Genomic DNA, 21,520 nt, shown 5'->3' on the forward strand with positions numbered 1-21,520 from the left:
AAATGAATCCTATATTAAACTGCATTTAGGCACTTTTGGCTTCTCCATCTTATTAAGGAAATTGTGCACTTGAGGGAAATAAACCCACAAGATCTCTTTGGTGGTGGAACTTAAAAAAATATTTCCTTCCCTCCCAGTTCTATTTGTGGATGGTGCTAGTGGGTTAGTTAATAAAACACAGTTGCTTTCCATCTCTGGAGCTGGGACTAATGTATGCCTCTTTTTTTATCCCAGTGACACTGCAAGCTGGATTCTTGGCCCTCAGTCCTTTACACGGATATTAATCATGCGGAGTGCACTCAATTAAAATTAGTAGGTCGGGACAGCAAGGGGGAAACTCAGGCATATGCTCTTTTTGTGGCACCTGGAAGAGCCTGTGCAGGTGATGTGGATTCCCCTGCTACCCTGCCTGGGACCTCACATGAGCACCAGCTGGGGACACCAGCTGTGGACAAAGATGGGGAAAGGCACTTCTCGGTCCCGTTACCTCATCAGGCATGACGCCGGAGTTCGATTCGAGCAACCACCTGGTTTTCTCAAAATTAGTTTGTGTACTGAAATACATTCTATCTTTCTTTTAACTGTTAAAGTCTAGTAACATGACCCATCCCTGTGCCTGCTGGTTTCTTCCAGCACCTTTCTGAAACCCCCACAACCTGGCTCCTGCCTCTCCCCTTGGAAATCGTTCTGAAAGCTCACTATTGACTTCCTTACTTTTAAAGGTGATGTCTCTTCTCTGTCTTCATTGTCACTGACCTCCGTCTAATGTTCTTTTCTGTTCTTGGTCAGATGTCTTTGTGTACTTTTCTCTCTTGGTTTCCAGACCGTCCAGTGAGCCTGGTCATGTATCTGCCTCTGCTTCTGCCCCTTGGTTTCATTTTTCTTTGCTGTCAGCTCTTCCCCCACTAGGTCATCTGCAGATTTCTCTGAGATCTGTTCTATAAGGGCAGGCATCCTCTCTCTGTATGAAGATGTACCTCTACTGTCTTTGTTCCTCAGCCTTTTAGTCTTTCCTTCCCTGTATCTAATCAAATTCTGTTCACTTGTCAAATTATTCTAGAAATAGCTAATGTACATCATATGCTTCTAATATGCCAGGCACTATGCTAAACCTTTAGAAACATTACCTTAATGAAGACTCAAAACCAATCTGAAAAAGAGGTGTTATCTCCATTTTACAGGGGAATAAGAAAAGTTATCCCGCAAGGACTCAGAGAGGGTTAGCAACATGCCCCAAATCCCACAGCAATGGTGAAGCTGAGATGCAAACTCAGGTTTATCTGCCAGCAAAGTCCACACTATACTAGAGGCATTGCAACCCACTGGCCAGGCCCTGTCCTTTTGTGGACAGGGAGTCCTAGTTTGGAGAACTAGCTCTATCATTTATGACATCTCCAATAGTCAAGTGTTTTACCTGCAATGTCAAGATAATGATGATGCATACCTCATGGGCTGTGAGTATTAGAGTAAGTAACACTTGGCACACAGTTCTCAGTTTAATGTTCATATTGTAATTATTATTATGAGTACTTTTTAAAAAAGATTTATTTATTTATTTAACAGACAGAGATCACAAGTAGGCAGAGAGCCAGGCAGAGAGAAAGGGGGAAGCAGGCTCCCTGCTGAGCAGAGGGCCCGATGCGGGGCTCGATCCCAGGACCCTGAGATCATGACCCGAGCTAAAGGAAGATGCTTTAACCCACTGAGACACCCAGGCGCCCCTTATTATTATGAGTACTTTTACTCCTAAACCAAATGTCCTACGCACAGCCTAACAAGTCACATTTCTTCCATGATTATTCTGACCCCGATATCTCCCTTTCAAGAGCTTCTAAGTGATGTGCCACCTCACTTAAACTATGTTATTGTCCTATTTTTGTCCTCAAGTTCTCAAACAGCTGTGTATTTGATCTCCCCAATGGATTGTTGTGTTAATTTTTCTCTGAAAGTTACAGGTATGATCTAAAGGTAGAGCTTTATGCTTGCAAGTTCTAGTAGGTGCTCTACACGGTTTCAAAGACATCCTTGTTGTCTGTCCAAAAGCCAGTATCTGCTGGTTTAGTCTCATCCCTACTTCTCCTTCAAATGCCTTTCTGTAGTCACTTCAAATTACTTGCAGTTTACTAACGCAGCTATTTTCTCATGTCATCCTCCCTCCCTTTCCCCCAGGAGTACAGCAACTGTATATATCAAGAACCTGCTATGTGGGGTGTCTGGGTGGCTCAGCTAGTTAAGCATCTTACTCTTGATTTCGATCCTGGTCATGATCTCAGGGGTGTGAGTTCGAGTCCTGTGTCGAGCTTCACTCTGAGTGGGAGTCTGCTCGAGATCCTTTCTCTCCCTTTCCCTCTGCCCTTCCCCCCTGCTTGCACTGCCTCTCTTTCTAAACCAACCAACCAACCAACAAACAAATAAAATCTTTAAAAATAGATTTTTTAAAAAAAATCTGTGTGCCAAACACTATGCTAAGAGCTGGGAATTTGACAATAAACAAAGCTTATGTAGCTCAGTCTCATGGGGAATTGAGAAAACAGTGATTCTAAGTGTTGAGTGTTATGGTAGAGAATATGGGTACCAAGGAACCCCTGGTGAATCCCTAATTAGAACTGGGCATTCACGCTGCCTTCGGCTCAGGTCATGATCTCATGGTCCTGGGATCGAGCCCCGCGTCGGGCTCTCTGCTCAGCAGGGAGCCTGCTTCCCCCTCTGTCTCTGCCTGCCTCTCTGTCTACTTGTGATCTCTCTCTCTGTCAAATAAAATAAATAAAATCTTTAAAAAAAAAAAAAAAAAGAACTGGGCATTCAGGGGTAGCTTCATGGTGGAGTGAGGTCTGTGTTGAGACCAGAAGGTGCCACACGAATTGGAATGAGGATGGGGTAGGGAGAATGTAAATGTTCCGGGCAGAGAAGAGAATTCACGCAATGGCTTACAAACAAGGGAGAGGACGTAGAGTCAAAGAACTGAACAAAATTAGTAGCGCTGGATCACTGGGTCATGGCTAGAGAGGGAAGCCTGACTCTAGTCCCCCAAGACTTCTGGCCCATTGAAAGGGTAAGAACTTTACCTAATGCCGTTTGTAAATGGTGTTTCTTTTCCTCTTCAATATGAAAATTACTCGGAAATGGGAATAATCAAGAATAGGTTGAGGAAGCTTCATTATGAGCAGTTTAACTTGTAGGTGAAAGCTCGTGATGGCCTTTAGGATTTGGAAATGTCCAGGTAAGAGAACTTAGAGAAATCTAGGCTAGGTTTGGTGCTGGAGGGGACAGAAGAGTTAGGAATGACTTCTGATTTCTGGCCTGGGTAGCTGGGTGGTTACTGGTTCTAGTCAGTGAAGAAGGTGCCCAGGAAGAGGGGAATCTGGTTGGTGGAAAGAAATCTTGAAGTGCCCATGGGACATCTAGGTGGAGATGTTCCATAAGCAGGTCAATATACAGGTGAGTTTCAGCAGGTAGACAGGGGCTAGACTTACAGACAGTACAGTATAGTATGCGTGTGTGTGTGTATGTGTGTGTGCGTGTGTGATCTATTTATCCTGCATAGTATACGTGTGTGAGATCTATTTCCCCTGGATAGTGTGTGTGTGTGTGTGTGTGTGTGTGTGTGTATGATCTGTTTCCCCTGGATTGTGTGTGTGTGTGTGTATGTGTGTGTGTGTGTGTGTGTGTGAGAGATCTATCTCCCCTGGATTGTGTGTGTGTGTGTGTGTGTGTGTGTGTGTGTGTGTGAGATCTATTTCCCCTGATTTGTCCTCTTTCCCCACCCTCATTTGAACCCCGGTTGTTAAGATTAAGGTTAGGTTTTACTTCCTTGATTGAGAAATTCCTTTTTCCTCTCAGCTTTCCCTCGTGTTCACAAGGTTGCTTTGCAACTACTCATTTGTCCCTCACTTTGGAGTCTCATCCACATGGAGAAAATGGCTTAGTTTTGCTCATCTTCATACCAAACATAATGCCTGGCAGATGTGTGTTTAATGAATGCTTTTGCATACACTGTAATTAGAAGCTTGCTATGGTCGAAATGATGAAAAGACCTTGTTTGACTTGGGCTCCTCTCTTTCTCAAGGTACGCAGGACTTTACTTTCAAACCCAACTCGATTTTCTCAGCAAAGTACCTGCTCCAAACTTTTTTTACCTTACTCACCTGTCAAACACACCACTCCCGACTGAGCACCAAACCGGCCTAAGACAAGGTGCTAATGTGTTGTGAGGAAAACAGAATGGGATAAATACAGTCTTTGCCTTCAAGGAGACACCCAGTAGCAGCATGAGGAATGGAAGATATCAAGGTTGTGTTGTTCAGGCAAGAAGAAAGAGGCCCTATCCCCTTACACCATCTCTCGGTGCTACCCACCAAGACTGTATTTGGGGTTCATCCCCAACCTGCCAGGATTACTCTCCAGACTTCAGCTTTTCAGATGCTCCCTGTGCTAGGCTACTGGAGATTTCGAGTGGGAAGACTTTGCTAAAGCTTGAAAATCAGAACATTGGAAATCTGTTCCAGAAACATACTAGAACTTGAGATTTTACAAATGGCATTTTAGTGAGTTTTCCCTAGGTTGTCAAATGAACAGTATAAAGTAGCCTCTACATAGGTTTAGCTGCTATAAAAATAGATCCGTAGTTAAAATTATGGCAAAGATAGGTAATAAAGTGAACTGCACTGTGCTATTTACTTATGATGGAACAAAGTAAGCCAACTGTGACAATGGATTTCATTAACGGAACTTGCTGTTTGAGGGATCTTGAAGCACTTTTCTTAGTCTCTAACTAAGATGTGATTTTTTTTTAAGCTTTTATTTATTTACTTGAGAGAGAGAGTGAGAGCATGAGTGGGGCGGGGCAGGGTAGGAGCAGAGGGAGGAGGAAGAGCGGAGTCCCCATTAAGCCTGGAGCCCTGTGCAGGGCTTGATCCCAGGACCATGAGATCATGACCTGAGCTGAAATCAAGAGTCCGATGTTCAACTGACTGAGCCACCAGGCACCCCAAGACATGAATGTTTCAGACACAATTTGTGAATGTGTGCATGAGTTAAAGTGAACATGTGACAGTGACAAGTTATTGTAACAGACTGTGTCTCTTTAGAATCTTTGTTCTTTCGTTTTGTAGGAAAGTTGTCTCATGTTTCCCGTATGTGCTGCAGGGTCTACATCAGTCTGAGCAGACCCCCGGATACTGTACCCCTGACCCTCCCAGAGAGAGTTAGCAGGAGCCTGTCACATTGCGCCAAAGGGCTTCTTAGAGGTGACAGGACCGTTTGGAAAAGGTAGGCGGGCTGCTTAAACAGACTGACGCCTCTGAAAAATGGACCTCGGGTCATCAGTCTCGGGCTGCTGAGATGATGTAAAAAGGCTCTAAAAAGAATGCTTTCACTTTTGAAATTCAGAAAGGTAAATTTCCCAAGGATGGTAAAATGACTCTCCTATATTGATATTTGTCTCTGAAAAACAAATGTCTTTTTGCATTATTTAAATAGCACATAATTAAGTACGAAGGGCTCTCTGTTATTTGTACCTCAGGCACAGCCAGTGAGGGATGCTGGCCCAGAGGCCGAGAAGAAGCTGATCTCATAGGGTGGGAGAGAGGAAGAACACTTGGGAAAGAGACACAGACGGGGATCGGGGTAGGAGGAAGAAAAAGGAGGTGTTTAACATTCAGAATTTGTCCGCAGCCGATAATTTATTGGAACTCATCTGTAACAAGGCCTGGCACTGATTTATAAGTTGATTTGAAAAATAAATAAAAGTGATAGAAACCTGCATTTGGTTTTAATGATAGACTGTTGCAGCGTGAAAAGTAAGGATATGAAACATTGCAAGGAAATTAGATAGTATGCCCTGAAGACAATTGCAGCTACCAGCCCATTAATTGTTAGATATTTATTATTAAAAATTTCTTTTCATGAGTGACTGCAGAATATTTGTGCTACTCAAGCTGTTGAGTTCTGACATGAATGGAGTGTGGGGAGCTCATTTGTTTCTGTGTGTGTGTGTGTGTGTGTAACTGGCAAGGCGAATGACCAAACTGGGTGATAGATCTTTACTGCAAAAATACAAACATTGAGACCACTCAAAACAGAGCAAGGAATGCTAGTGCACTTGTCACTTCTAGATCATTATTATCACCATCAGTACCATCCTCCTCATCATGATTGTTTAAAATATTTTATTTATTTATTTGAGAGATAGAAAGCATGTGTGGGGTGGGGAAAGGGGCAGAGGGAGAGGGAGAAGTAGACTCCCTACTGAGCAGGGAGCCCAATATGGGGCTTGATTCCAGGACCCCGGGATCATGACCGGAGCTGAACGGAGCTGCTTAACTGACAGAGCCACCCAGGCGCTCCCATCATCATCATTGTTATTACTAATATTATTTTTAACACTCATGTAAAGACAAGTTAGATCTTGTGACCTGAGAAAATACTACTTGAACCTCACTGGCAACAGGAACTCAACCTAAGAACATGAAGATCCATATTCTCATCTCACCAGCATTTAATTTATAATGTTTTACTTTGGTCTGGGAAGATCCAGAAGGATCCTTAATGTATCAGAGTTTAGATTATTATACACAATGAGTGTACCCAAAACAAAGTATCCCCTCTCCAAGTTTTAGAGTGCCTGAAATTGCATTCTTAAAAAAATAGGTAATATATTTGTTTGTCTATAGAAAAAAAAGAAAGGAATGTGTCTTTAATTAACTGGAAATTATTCATCATTATAAAGTAACATTGAAAATGTTCTTCATTCTCTCTCTCTTTCAAGATTTTATTTATTTATTTGACAGAGAAAGAGAGATCACAAGTAGGCAGAGAGGCAGGCAGAGAGAGAGGCGGGAACAGGCTCCCCGCTGAGCAGAGAACCCAAAGCAGGTCTCCACTCCAGGACCCTGAGATCAGCAGAGGCTTAACCCACTGAGCCACCCAGGTGCCCCATTCTTTTTTAAATTCATATGTAAAACTTTACATTTGCAGTTTTCTTACTTGTCAAGTATGTTTAGGAAAAGGATATATGCAGACAGATTTCTGTTCATTTAAATTATGTATTTAACTGGTTCAAATGCATAATTTTTTGATATGGAAAGGCACTTTATAGTTAGTCTCAATTCCTGATTTCCTTTAGGGCTATTTGTGGTTTTACTTGTCTATAGTACAGTGAGGAAGCACACAGACAAATAATTTCCAATAGAGAAGTCTGCCAGAGAAAAGATATAATTGTTCATGCAATTAGTGTATTTAAAAAATAGCCATGATGAGTTGTAATGTAAATCCATAAATCCATAAATTTAACATGTCATAATTTAATATCATTCGTATGTAATAAAAATACAGTCTAAGAAATACAGTCTGGGTGGTCCATATAAGACTCCGTTTTGCCATCCAGCAATTTATAAGTGCTGATGGCTTTTATCTTTAGTGTGCTGAACTCCACGGTAAACCACTGAAGATCTGAGCAAATGCTTGGACTGAGATTTTGGCTAGATGTTAAGCTTCCTGAGGGAAGAGCCTGTGATTTTGTCTATTTTTGTCGCCTCAGAGCACAACCTGGTGCCTGTAACTTTGAGAAGAATGGACTGGTCAGCTGATTCATCCTGAAGGCTTCGTTTTGAAGAGTTTGTAAAAATCCATGAACCAGGGTCTATTGCTTCCTGCCCTTCCTCCTTCCCCTAGCGAGGAGGGCATTTCAGTTATCGATACACGGAAGCTGTAGCCATGATTGAGAACCAGGCTTGCATCCAGGAATAAAGAATTTATACCTTAAGGGATCACACGGTTCCCTTTGCGCTCAGGCAGTTGGTATGCCCCACCCCCCTTTTTTCTTTCTTTTTCTGTTTTAAAAGGTTTAATTGATTTTAGGGAGAGGGAGAGTGTGTACGAGAGAGGGGAAGAGCAGGCAGAGAGAGAGAATCCCAAGCGGACTCCACATTGAGCATGGAACCCAATGTGGGGTTTGATCTCACGACCATGAGATCATGACCTGAACTGAAACCAAGAGTGGTCTGCTTTACCAGCTGAGCCACCTGGTGCCCAGGGGTCTACCCTTTCCACTCACTGGAGTTCCCATGTGCACACCTACCCTTACACTCTCTACTAGTCACCCTACCCGTCATTTCTTTGAGATTGTACCGATCTCCTGAACTCCAACCCTTTCCACCTCCAGCTTCAATTACATTTCCTTTCCTTTTCTTTCTCCCTCCTGTCTCAAATCCACTTTCCAAAATCAACTGCTTTCTCTCTGGCCTGTCTACTCTCCATACATAGTCATCATGATCCTTTTAAGCTGTAAATCAGAGCACATCACTCCCTGTCAGTGACCTACTGTCACACTCAGAAGGTCACAGTAAGGATTGTTTATCTGGACATGAAAGAAGTGAAAAATTAGCCATACTGATATATAAGGAACACAAGTGCAAACACCCTGAGAAGAGCTTGTTTGGGCCTCAGGGTGTTGGCGCGAGGGTGGAGATTCGGGCATGCAAGATGAGGTCCAGAGGTAGCTCAGAGCCAGACCACTTGCTCAATGCCCCGACCTGGTGGGACCATTCCCTCTCCTCTTCCCTCCTCAGAGATCCCTGCAAATGGAGGCTTTCACTACTGTTTTCCTCTCAAACTAGATGGATATCTTGTGCTTTTTTCCTAGGGCAATTATCAATGGTATCCCGCTTTCATTTCCAAAAGCGTCTAAGTTTGGATGATGTTATGATTGTCCCCTCTTATGTGGAGCAAATACATTCCAAGCTCCCCAGAGGAGGGCTTGGAGATAAAGAGGGCTTGGAGATAAAGAGATTAATGACAATAACTACTAATAAAGTAGAACAATTATAACCACATGCTATACTAAATGCTGGGTGAATGTGGTCTCTCTCCACAAATAGCTTATTGTACTGTACTCTTCTTGTGAGGCTTTGAGATGACAAAATGCCTCCATGATGAGAGGAGGTGAGGGCAGTGGTGTTTGCATTGTCACTTAGTTTTCACTCACTACTGACCTCGGGTCAAACTCAGAAGGAGGACCATCTGCTTCTGAACCCCAGGTGCCATGGAAAGCAAAATGCTGCAAATGAGTGGGAATCACTACATATGATTATCTGTCAAACCTTCCTATGGAAATGCCACCAGCTTACAACATCTTTTCTGGTCCTCTTGACTGGCTGTGATCTATTCTTTTCTTTCCCATTTTCCTGATTATAGTCATTTAAGATGGTCTTCACTTCTTCCTTCCTGAGTTTTTGAAACATGAACACTGTACTTCACTAGATATTATCAGAGTACCTAGGACAGAACCTTGCACAGACATGAATATCCAAACCTAGGTGCTGAATGATAAATGACTGACTGACTGACCGACTAGAAGTCCAGTAGAAGGATGCATTACCAGCTTTAGGAGTTTGAGACCAGGCGTCTGGATCTCATTTCTTCATAAAAGCTATACAAAATGGTGACTTTTTCTCCCAAATCATGAAGTAAAGGAATTATTTAAGAGTTTAGAGACTACAGGAACAAAAGTCTCCATTTAACTAGTGAATTTAGAACAGTGTTTTCTAAGATAGGTTCTTCTAAGAACACAAGTTGGGCCTGATGTTAGCAGAGTGTTTATCATAAAAAGAATTATGGGGTCCATTAAGGGAACGTTATGTTAGAGCTTAACGAGGCTTTTAGTGTGTATTTTTTGGTTAATAAGGGATTCTCAGAATTTTTAATAAACAAACTTGCATGGCAGATCTATGAAAAGGGACCATAGTATTCACATTTTCCAAATGTAACTGATCATGAATGCTTCTTCTCAATCCTCCCACCCCCTTTTCTTATGGACCCTAAGGGAAATATTAATTTAGAAAGCAGTTTTACAATTACTGATAAGGATACATCCACTACTTTCATTTCCCAGGTTAATTCTAACCACAAGTTGTTACTACACCTCAAATTCTTGAGTCAATTTTCCCTGCAATCAGTTTCTTGATTGAGATTTCTTGGTAAGAATGACCAGTTGGCACTCTATTCATGCCTTTGATGCACAAGGACTCTAATACTGTCAGACTGAGCTCAGGCCCCTAGTCTGGACAGCTCAGCTTCCATCCTTTGCTTATTACCATTCTTGTTCAGAGCTTCATAAATTCATGCTGAATTCTTTTGCCTTCAACTTCTCTTGTTGCTCTCTTGTTGTACCCACCCTTCACAAGCTCCTATATTCAGCCCCCGAAACCCTGTTTCATCCAACCACACCCTGGTCAGTAGCCCTAAGTGGTTCTCTCTTTCCTGTGCAGTCATTTCCAACTTATTCACCTGGAAGTCTGAGTGCTGTCTGAAGAGCACCACAGAGTAATGATGTATTTAATTCCAATAAACAGATTAAGAAAAATGGTTGTAGGTGGAAAATTTTCTTTTGCACATAAAAATTATAGACACACATCTCTCTTAAAAACATGCTATCAATTTGCATTGCTCTGACATGTAGTGCTGTTGAATGTCTTTTCGTGTAGGTGTTGGCTATTTGTATATTTAAAGAAAATATTATGGAGAAAAATTTAAATCGAGAAAACCCCACCTAATTCATTCATTTTTTTCCTATGAATTAGCAAATCATCACCATTCCTTGATTTTTTTCTATATGATACTTATTCTAACTCATCATCTGAGACAGCTGTTTTAATACCACAGAGTCAACTCCAAACTCATAATCTGCTCCTGTCATATTCTCTTATTTTTTTTAATTTTAAAATTAATTTTTTAAAAAGATTTTAAAATTAAAATTCTTTTATTTTTTAAAAATTTAAACTTTTTTATAAAGATTTTATTTATTTATTTGACAGAGAGATCACAAGTAGGCAGAGAGGCAGGCAGAGAGAGAGAGGGGGAAGCAGGAGCCCTGCTGAGCAGAGAGCCCCATGCGGAGCTCGATCCCAGGACCCCGTGATCATGACCTGAGCCGAAGGTAGAGGCTTAACCCACTGAGCCACCCAGCTTTTTAGTTACCTAACATACTGTGTAATATCAGTGTCAGGTGTACAATATAGTGGCTCAACACTTCTGTACGTCACCTGGTGCTCATCAGGACAAGAGCCCTCCTTCATCCCCGTCACCTATGTCACCATCCCCTTGCCCACCCTCCCTCTGCTAACCATCAGTTTATTCTCTAGAGTGAAGAGTCTCTAGGTTTGCTCCTCTCTCTATGTTATTCCTTTTGCTCGTTTGTTTCATTTCTTAAATTCCACATATCAGTGAAATCATATGGTATTTGTCTTTCTCTGACTGACTTCTTTTGCTTAGCGTTATACTCTTTAGCCCCACCCATGTCATTGCAAATGGCCAGATTTCATCCTTTTTTGTGGCTAATTGTCCATGGTATATATACACCACCTCCTCTTTATCCATTCATCAGTTGATGGACACTTGCACTTATCTATAATTTGACTATTGTAGATAATGCTGTTATATACATCAGGGTGCACGTATCCCTTTGAATTAATAGTTTTGTATTCTTGGGCACCTGGGTGGCTCAGGGGGTTAAGCCTCTGACTTTGGCTCAGGTCATGATTCGGAGTCCTGGGATCAAGTCCTAGATCCGGCTTTCTGCTCAGCAGGGAGACTGCTTCCTCCTCCCTCTGCCTGCCTCTCTGCCTACTTGTGAACTCTGTCTGATAAATAAATAAAATCTTTAAAAAAAAGTTTGCATTCCCACCAACAGTGCAAAAGAGTTCCTTTTTCTCCACATCTTATCCAACACCTGTTGTTTCTTGTGTTATTGATTTTAGCCATTTTGACAGGTGTAAGGTAAAATCTTATCATCGCTTTGATTTGCATTTCCCTGTTGATCAGCATCTTTTCATGTATCTGTTGGCCATGTATGTCATCTTTGGAAAATGTTTGTTTCTTCAACCTATTTTTTAATTGGGTTATTCACATTTTGGGTATTGACTTTTATAAGTTCTTTATATATTTTGGACACTAACCCTTTATCAGATATGTCATTTGCAAATATCTTCTCCTACTCCATAGGTTGCCTTTTGTTGACTGTTTCCTTCACTTTGCAAGACCTTTTCATTTCGATGAAGCCCCAGTAGTCTATTTTTGCTTTTATTTCCCTTGCCTCAGGAGATGTATCTAGAGAGAAGTTGTTACAGCTGATGTCAGAAAAGTTGATGCCTGCATTATTTTCTAGGATTTAATGGTTTCTTATCTCATACTTAGGTCTTTAATCCATTTTGAATTTATTTTTGTGCATGGTGTAGTAAAGTGGTACAGTTTCATTTTTTTGGATGTTTCTTTCCGGTTTTGCCAACACAATTTGTTAAAGAGACTTTTTCCCATTGAATATTCTTTCCTGATTTGTCAAAGATTAATTGACTACATAGTTGTGGTTAATTTTGGGATTCTCCATTCTTTTCCATTGATCTATGTGTCTATTTTTGTGCAAGTACCATACTGTTTTGATTACTACAGCTTTGTAATATAACTTGAAACCTGGAATTGTGGTGCCTCCAGCTTTGCTTTCCTTTTTCAAGGTTGATTTGGCTATTTGGGGTCTTCTGTGGTTCTATATACATTTTAGGGTTGTGTTTTAGCTCAGTGAAAATTGCTGGTGGTATTGTGATAGGGACTGCATTAAATGTGAAGATCGCTTTGGGTAGTATAGACATTTTAACAATTATCCAAGCATGGAAAGTCTTTCCATTTTTTTGTGTCATTCTTAATTTCTTTTATCAGTGTTTTATAGTTTTCAGAGTATGTCTTTTGCCTCTTTGGTTAGGTTTATTCCTAGGTATCTTACTCCTTTTGGTGCATAAATGAGATTGATTCCTTAATCTCTCTTTCTATTGCTTCAGTATTGATGTAGAAATCCAAGATTTCTGTATGTTTATTTTGTATCCTGCCAAGGAAGGAAGGAAATAATAAAGATTAGAGCAGAAATAAAATGATATATAAACTACAGAAAAACACAATAGAACAGATCAATGAAACCAGGAGCTGGTTCATTGAAAAAATGAATATTATTAATAAACCTCTAGCCAGACTTATCAAAAAGAAAAGAGAAAGAACCAAACAAGTAAAATCACAAATGAGATAGGAGAAATAACCACCAACACCACAGAAATACAAACAATTATGAGAGAATATTATGAAAAATCATATGCCATAAAGTTGGACAGCCTATAAGAAATGGATAAACTCCTAGAAACATATAAACTACCAAAACTGAAACAGAAAGAAATAGAAAACTTGAATAGACTGATAACCAGAAAGGAAATTAAATCAGTAACCAAAAAATTCCTAACAAACAAAATCCAGGACTAGATGACTTCACAGGTGAATTCTACCAAACATGTAAAGAAGAGTTAATACCTATTCATCTTCAGCTATTCCAAAAAATAGAAAAATGACGAAAATTTTCAACTTCATTCCATGAGGCTAGCATTATCCTGATTCCAAAACCGATTACAGACTCCACTAAAAAAGAGTATAGGGATTTATTTTTAATGAATACAGTTGTAAAAATTCTCAATAAAATACTAGCAAACTGAATCCAGCCATATATCAAAGAAAGAATCATTCACAATCAAGTGGGATTTATTCTTGAGTTGCAAGGCTGGTTCAATATTGGCAAATCAATAAATGTGATACATACATTAATAAAAAAGGGGATAAGAATCATATGATCGTTTCAATAGATGCAGAAAAAGCATTTGACAAAGTAAAACATCCATTCTTGATTTTTTTTTTTTTTAAATCTCAACAGAATAGTTTTAGAGGGCACATACCTCAACATAATAAAGGCCGTCTATGAAAAACTCACAGCTAGCATCATCCTCAATGGGGAAAAACTGAGAGCTTTTCCCCAGGTCAGGAACATGACAGGAGTGTACACTCTCTCCACTGTTTTACATACTACTGGAAGTCCTATCTTCAGCAATCAGACAATGAAAAGAAATAAAAGCATCCAAATCAGCAAAGAAGAAGTAAAACTTTCACTGTTTGTGCATGACAGGATATTGTATATAGAAAACCCCCAAATTCTACCAAAAACCTATTAGAGCTGATGAACGAATTTCACTATATTCTTCTAAAACATAACCTTCCACAACTCTGCTTTCCCATCCCCGTACCTTCGCCACTCAGAGTGCGGTCATGGACCAGCAACCCAACACCACGTAAGAACTTGTTAGGAATACTGATTCTTACTGAAGCTGAATCTGTTCTTGAGTAAGTTCCCCTCCCAAGCACACTATGTTTGAGGAGGGAGGCGAGAGGGCAGCCACTAAAAATCTGTTTTCTCATTTGTAAAGAATAATCTCTGTCTCAGGACGGCTGTGGAAATTAAATAAAGCAGTGTATTTTGGTGACTGTGAAGCATGCTGTTAATTTAAGTTATATGATTCTGGTTAAGTTACATGATGTCTCTGCTCACCCATGCCCCTTTCTGCCTCTCACCTCTCCCTCTGCCTGGAATGCCTTCCCTCTGAGCATCTAAACTATCCCTGCCATGGCTGGATTGTGTGCCACCAAAATTCATGTGTTAAAGTCCTCACTCTCATATCTTCGGAGAGGACTATTTGGAGATAGGGTCTGTAAAGAGGTGATTAGTTAAAATAAAGTAATTGGGATGGGCTGGGGCTAGAAGACAGTGGGTGTTCTTACAAAAAGAGGACGTCAGGACACAGACACAGACAGAGGGAAGACCATGTCAGGTCACAGGGAGAACGTGGCCACCTATGGGAGAGGGAGAGAGGCGTCAGAAGAAACCAACCTCACCTGTTGACATTTTGATCTTGGACTCCCAGCCTCCAGAATAGGGAGGAATTAAATGTCTGTTATTTAAGCCTCTTAGTCTATGGTGTTTGTTAGAGCAGCCCTAGCAGACTAATACTCTGCCTTGGTTTCAAGAAGCCTCAAATGCAGTCTCTTCCAGCACCCTGATTCCAACATTCCCCACGACCGCAATCTACACAATTACTTTGGGTGGGGTTTTAATTAACCTGACACACATACAACAAGTCTTACATCTTCAAGTATATATTACGGTTCTGGAGATACACTGTCCATTTTACTTGTCTGTGAATAACAGTTAATCAATATATACCTTGTTGATTGATGGGTTGAAAGAAAAATCCCAGGCCAGTGTGCTAGGCGACCCAGGGGTAATTCTTCTGTTTCTAGGTAAGCAAAGCAGGTTTTGCTTTAAGTCCTCATTAAGCATACATTAGGGCTAGCCTCATGACTTAATAGAAGTGTCTGAAAATTCAGTTTGGGAGCAACCCAAACTGTGGGAACATGTGGATCTTAACGGCTTGCCTTCAAATGAAAAATTCTAACTTTTTATTTTATTATACCTCCCAGGCCTACTCAACTCCGCAACAATGTGGGATAAGCAGGGATGTCACCATTTTTATTTGGAAGGTAAAAAAGCTGAGGGTCAGAAAGGTCAAGAGGCTTAGCCAAGGCCCCTAACTAGTTAGTAGCCAGAATAGCAAATGGAAGTTTTTTTGGTGATTTGACAACAAACAGGTCCTGTGATGAAATTCTTAATGAGGGGTCTTCATAGCAGGAAAAAAAAAAAGGGCTCTCACCCCCTTCCCCATCTCATCCTTCCCCCCAAAACAAAAACAAACAAACAAAAAAATAGAGCTTGCATGCAAATAAGCCAGAAACTACATTTTTCAACTCTCTGCCACAACTTCTTAAATTTAAAACCAAAATTGAAAGCAATCTCCATAGAATTTCTCTGGAGAGAAATGACCTACTTCAGCTTAAATTCCTCTCTGTATTTGCTCTGAGCCTTGGGAATTACCTTGTCCATGTATTTCCATTCAGAATGAATGCTCTAATATATTTCTTTAATCATCTGTTGCATCAGAGAATATTGTTTCATGCATATTAAAGACTTGAGCATGTAATAGACCAGTGTTCTGACTAATAAAAACCCTCAAAGCATGTCACTACTCTTATTGCTTTTTTTGGCTTCAGGATAGATGTGCTTTATTTGGCAAGTAGTAATAATAATAATAATAATAATAATAATACAAATAATATTGATGATAATAGCACTTATATTAAACAAAAAGAATTATTTTATTTTAAAAGAGTGCCATGGCATTGTACAGATCATTATTCTTTTGAAGGGGTTGGCCCTCTCCCCTCCTTCCCGAGTGTTTCATTCCCCATTCAGGCAAATTAGTCAATGGATACCAGGAAACTTCTCTGTGCCTAGCATCAGGCTGTGCAGAAGTAATACAGACCCAACCGTTACTGAAAACCTCTTCTAGTCTGCTTTGGGTCTGTAAGCCTTTCACAAAACAACTACAAGCACAAAACAGACGCTCTAAGAATAAAGAGAGAGGAGAAGGTCTTCATAGGGGAATGAGGCTTAAGTGGGATTTGGGTAGAAGAGAAAGTTGGGATGGATGGACCGAAGGAAGGAGGGGTTTCCAGGCAAAGGGAAGAATACGAGCAAAGGTATGATACTGGGTCTTCATTCAATAAACAATCACTCTTTCACTCATTTTTCTAGCTGGGAGGGCTACAAAGACAAAAGACATGGTTTGTGCTCTGGAATGAAAAGTAGAACAGATCCGGGCAGCTCGTTGAGTACAGAGTGATGAGTGTCTTGCAAGAACAGAGCATGGCATGCTCCCTGACCTCAGAGGAGGGCAACATGACGTGACTCGGGGAGAAACATGAGTATGAAGAATCTTTTCCCAGAGTTATTCATGCCTAAGAGGAATCTTAAGTCAGGAAGCAATTAGGCAGAAGAAGAGGATCCTGGGCAGAGAGAATCGGTTTGGTGAGGTCAAGTGAGAGAGGGAGAAGAGAGAGTTTATTGTGTTACAGTTTGGAGGGAGCGAGGTGTATGTGCGAGGCACGGTGTGGGATGAGGCTGCAGACACAGGCAGGGGCCAGGCTGAGGAGAACCTGGTAAATCACACCAACGAATTCTGACAGGACCCTGGAAGTAGTGGGGACAAATACCATATTCATAAAAGAGCAAGAAGGAGGAAGGCCTGGTTGGCGCACAGGTTTCTGTGAGGTTTAAGAAAAAAATAAAAAAAGAGAGAGACGCCCCGCAACCCCACCCCACACACATACATACACAAGACAGAGTGTGAACAGGAAAGGTAATGGAGGATTTTCTTTGTCTTTCACAGAAGTCTGGATTTGAGCTGGGACATGATGGGGTCACTGGAACAATATTCTCATTCTAGCATTCCTGGAGACTCAACTTGACATGAACTTCATGCACATGATAATATGTAGTCAAAATAATCAAACCAGACTGTGTGAACAGGGGCAATCACAATCATGCTCTCTGATTTTGCTAACATTATTTAACAATGACAAGTGGAGAATTAATGTTATGTCCTTAATGAGTTCAACTAATGCTGATCTTTCTCAAGTTATATTATGTCCCAATTTCTGATGCATTTAAATTCCTTGTATAAAATAACAAACAGGTGCTAAAGTGAATCTGAGCATCAAAACTGGAGCCTTTTTTTAGTATTTTAATCACAACATATGGACTCAAATATCTTCAGAAGTTGATCTACTAGCACTGAATCTACTATCTACTATCTACGATCTACTATCTACTATCACTGAATTAGAACTGTGAAGTCAGTGGACATCATCATCTTTCCTTGATCTCCACCAGTCAGGAGCATTTGGGATGGCTTTTAATGATACGGTAATGGAAAATGGAAACGTACAAGAGGAACTAAGAGTGGAGTATTTCAGTGTAATCCTTTAGCATGGCTCTGCAAATAAATTCACACAGTCTTGTTATTCAGTTTACCAGCTTGCAAAATGCCCTTAAAGTTTTCCCACACAAATGCCCCAGGGATGAATGATACAACTAATGGCAACTTTCTGTATGCCTTCAGGATTTATTGCTTCAAATGGAATGTACTGTCACTTGGAGACTTTTATCTTCTAGGAGTCAGGATATAAATATTGTCTCTATGGACCCTCCTCCAGCTTGGGAGTGGGGTCTGGATGGAATGAAAGATGAGACAGGTAGTATCTCTTTAATCTAACAGGCTCATACAACAGACGACAAAGCTTATTTTGGGGGAAACTTAAGGGATCGAGATAAAATGAAAATTAATCTAAACTGCTTAGAATTTTTATATGATGGAAGATTAGAATTTTTACAAAACATGTAATTCTATTTTATGAAAAGTAGATTATGGGTCATGATATTGGATGTAATCCCCAAAGAAACTATTGAAAAAATAATACAAGAAGTGATCCAATGGAAAAGTCTTAGTAAACAGTACAATCTGAAATAAATACAACATTTTAAAAATGCAAAACATGCTCAAATTGTTCTAGCTTATGTAAAAAACAATCTGGCAAAAAATTTCACAGTAGAAAGAAGCACACACAGATAGATTACCTTCTTACAACGTTTAAAAGTGCTGACATTGGAAAATGAAAATAAGCTTTTAAAAATCTACATAATAGTAAGTTCTGGATATATGCTTATGTTATTTTTTGTTATGTTATCTTTTCTTGCATAGGAGTTCAGAAAACACTTTGCAATTCTCAACACAGCCCACTGCCTGCTCATTGCATCAGTCTCCTCAAGCTGTCATAAAAAAACACAGCAGGCTGGGGGCTTAATCAACAGGCATTTATTTTCTCACAGTTCTGGAGGCTGCCATGTTTGTTTCCAGGTGAGTCCTCTCTTCTTGGCTTGCAGATGGCCACCTTCCTGCTTGTCCTCACATAGCCTTTTCTCTCCTCGTGTGTGGAAAGAGAGAGAACTCTGAAGTTCCTAAGGGCCCCACCCTTATGACCTTATTTAACTTTAATTACTTTCTTATAGGTCCTATTTCCAAAGAGTCACCCTGGGGTTAAGCCTTCAACATAAGTGCTTGTCAGGGGCACAGATCAGTCCATAACACTCATCAGTATGAACTCTGAGAACTAAACCACAAATGAAATTATTAAAAACTCTGACAATAGTTTCTTCTATTCTCTTATGTATTTATATATAAATATTTTTGATTAAATAAGTCTTTATGTCAGGTGTCATGCGTAAGTAAACTCTAGATGCATTTATAAGAATATCAGCAACACTGGGGCACCTGGGTAGCTCAGTTGGTTAAGTGTCTGACTCTTGATCTCAGCTCAGGTCTTGATCTCAGGGTTGTGAGTTCAAGCCTCATACTGGGCTCCACTCTGGATGTAGAGCTTACTTAAAACAAACAAACAAACCAAAACAAAAAAAAAACAAAATAAAACAAAAAGAATATCAGCAACATTGACATAATTCTTTGAAGATTAAAGTAGCATTCTACTAAAAGCAGTGGATACAAAGTCTAGGCTTGGACACTCAGATGGTGGGAAGAGAGGCTTAATAAAGGAGATGGATATAGCTAGATAGATGTGGGAATCAACAATAGGGTATGGGCATAAGGAACCTTGTTCAGGATCATTTCTTTAGGGAGAATAACAGGCTTGGTTTTTAAAGCTTACCACTGTTATTTTTCTCTTACCCAGAGCTTTTAAGTGGACAAACATGGCTGGCTTCACAGAAGGTAGCCTCTGTTCTGCAGCCTCAATTTCCTCTTCTCTAAAGCAAAGCGTATGTCGTGACAAAACTCTATTCTACTTCTAATAGTCTGGCTTGGATTCCCCCAAGACTTCCTTCTGGAGAATGTATATAATCTGGTTCTAATGTTTCCAGAATACTTGATAATTCACATAGAGAAATCTTCCTTTCCCTTTCAGGTGTAAGCAGCTCTGAAATGCCAAGCTTTGTGGCCAATTTGATTAAATTCTAAAGGTATAATCTGGAAACCACTGTAATCTGAGAATTAGGGAGGAAGAAGAAAAAAAAATAGTATAAAATGCATGTGAATGGCCTTATTTCCATGGCCCTGTTACATAGTTAGCTCATTTATGTAGAAGTAATTTAGTTTTAATTACCCCAATTCTGTTTCTGTAATGCTCATATTTAAAAGGATAGATTAAATTTAAGCTTTAAGTGTTGAGAATAGAATTCCTTCTTTTTTTTTTTTTACAAACATTAGAGTTTTATTTAGTTTTATTAAATAAAACATTAGTTTTACTTAATAAAACATTAGTTTTATTTAGCAGATGCTATTTTTAGTTTATTAGACAATTCAAAATACCTACACTTACATGGGACATATCATGTCATCACCACAAAATGACACGGTAGAAACACTTCATATCACTATAATGTCATCATTCGTACTTTTTGTGATTCCTCAAAGACACCCATATGTGGCCAATGTTAATAAAATGACATACCTTACTTGATCTTTTTCTCAGAGGATCATTTATCATAGCCCCCATCAGTCAGTATGAAGAGGTGGTCACATAATTTAGGTCAATCCCATAACCTGGCCTGAGAGTTTTTTAATTAGTTAGATATTGATGTTACTTCTGGGTCATGTAGATATAGAAGTTAGAATCTTCTTTAGGGATATTCTTGACTAAGAGGACATAGAGGAGCATCTGGTTAGCTCAGTCGGTTAAACAACTGACTCTTGATTTTGTCTTGGGTCATGATCTCAGGGTCGTGGGATTGACTCCTCGGTCAGGCTAGGCATGGATCTTGCTTAAGATTCTCTCTCTGCCTCTCTCCCCTCCCTGTGTGTGTGTGGGGGGGGGGTGGGGAGCAAAGAGAGAAAGCCAACCTTCTGGAAGAAAGCAAGAGAAAAGCAAGAAATGGTCGGTGAAGAGAAGGGACAGAGGAAATGCCAGGATCCTGGTGGCTTTCTTTGTCTTTCTTCCAGTCCCTTTAGACGGAGGCCAGTTTGAAATCCTTGCTCTTAGATGGTCCAGCGTCTGGACGCCCAGAGTCTGAACAAATACAACTTTGTAGCACTTGCACTCAATAATTCTTTCATCACCATACTTGATTTCAGCAAACCACTCTAGAATTTAAAAAATTTGTATTTTTTTTCAGCCAACGTCCCCTTATTTGCTTTCTCCCCCAAAGAAATCATATATAATTTGCTCAAGTAGTGAGCAATATTGTGCTAATCTGGCCAAGCATGGCTGTAGACTGGAACTTAATGAGTTGAGTGAATCATTTTATGACTGAAATTTAATGTGCCAGTTAGTAATCTGGCACAATCTCCAACAAATATGTGCCCTTGGTTAAAAAGGAACAGTCAGGTTTCTGAAAGGAGTTATCACAGCAAATCCATCACCAGAAATCCAGCTAAAAATGCCCACTCAATGTAGGTTAGTACTGTCAATATGGGAAATGAACTGTTACTTGTCATATTTGCTTGTTGATTAATTTATATCCACAAACACTTAAGACTAACTCCCAAACCTCACCGAGATCAGAAATGCCAGGAAAACTTCAACATAAATTCCTAGGGCTCTCTCAGAACAATAGTATAACAACCTCTGAGAGATGAGGTTCCTAGAATCTGTATTTTTATAGTTTCATAGGTAATTTTCTGTTTATCCAGCTTTGAGTCCACTGTCCTAGAATACATACAATGACCAGAGGAAATATTGTAATTAAAAATAAAATTCTAAC

The sequence above is a fragment of the Mustela nivalis genome, assembly GCF_964662115.1.
Source record: "Mustela nivalis genome assembly, chromosome: 5".
Classification (NCBI taxonomy): Eukaryota; Metazoa; Chordata; class Mammalia; order Carnivora; family Mustelidae; genus Mustela; species Mustela nivalis.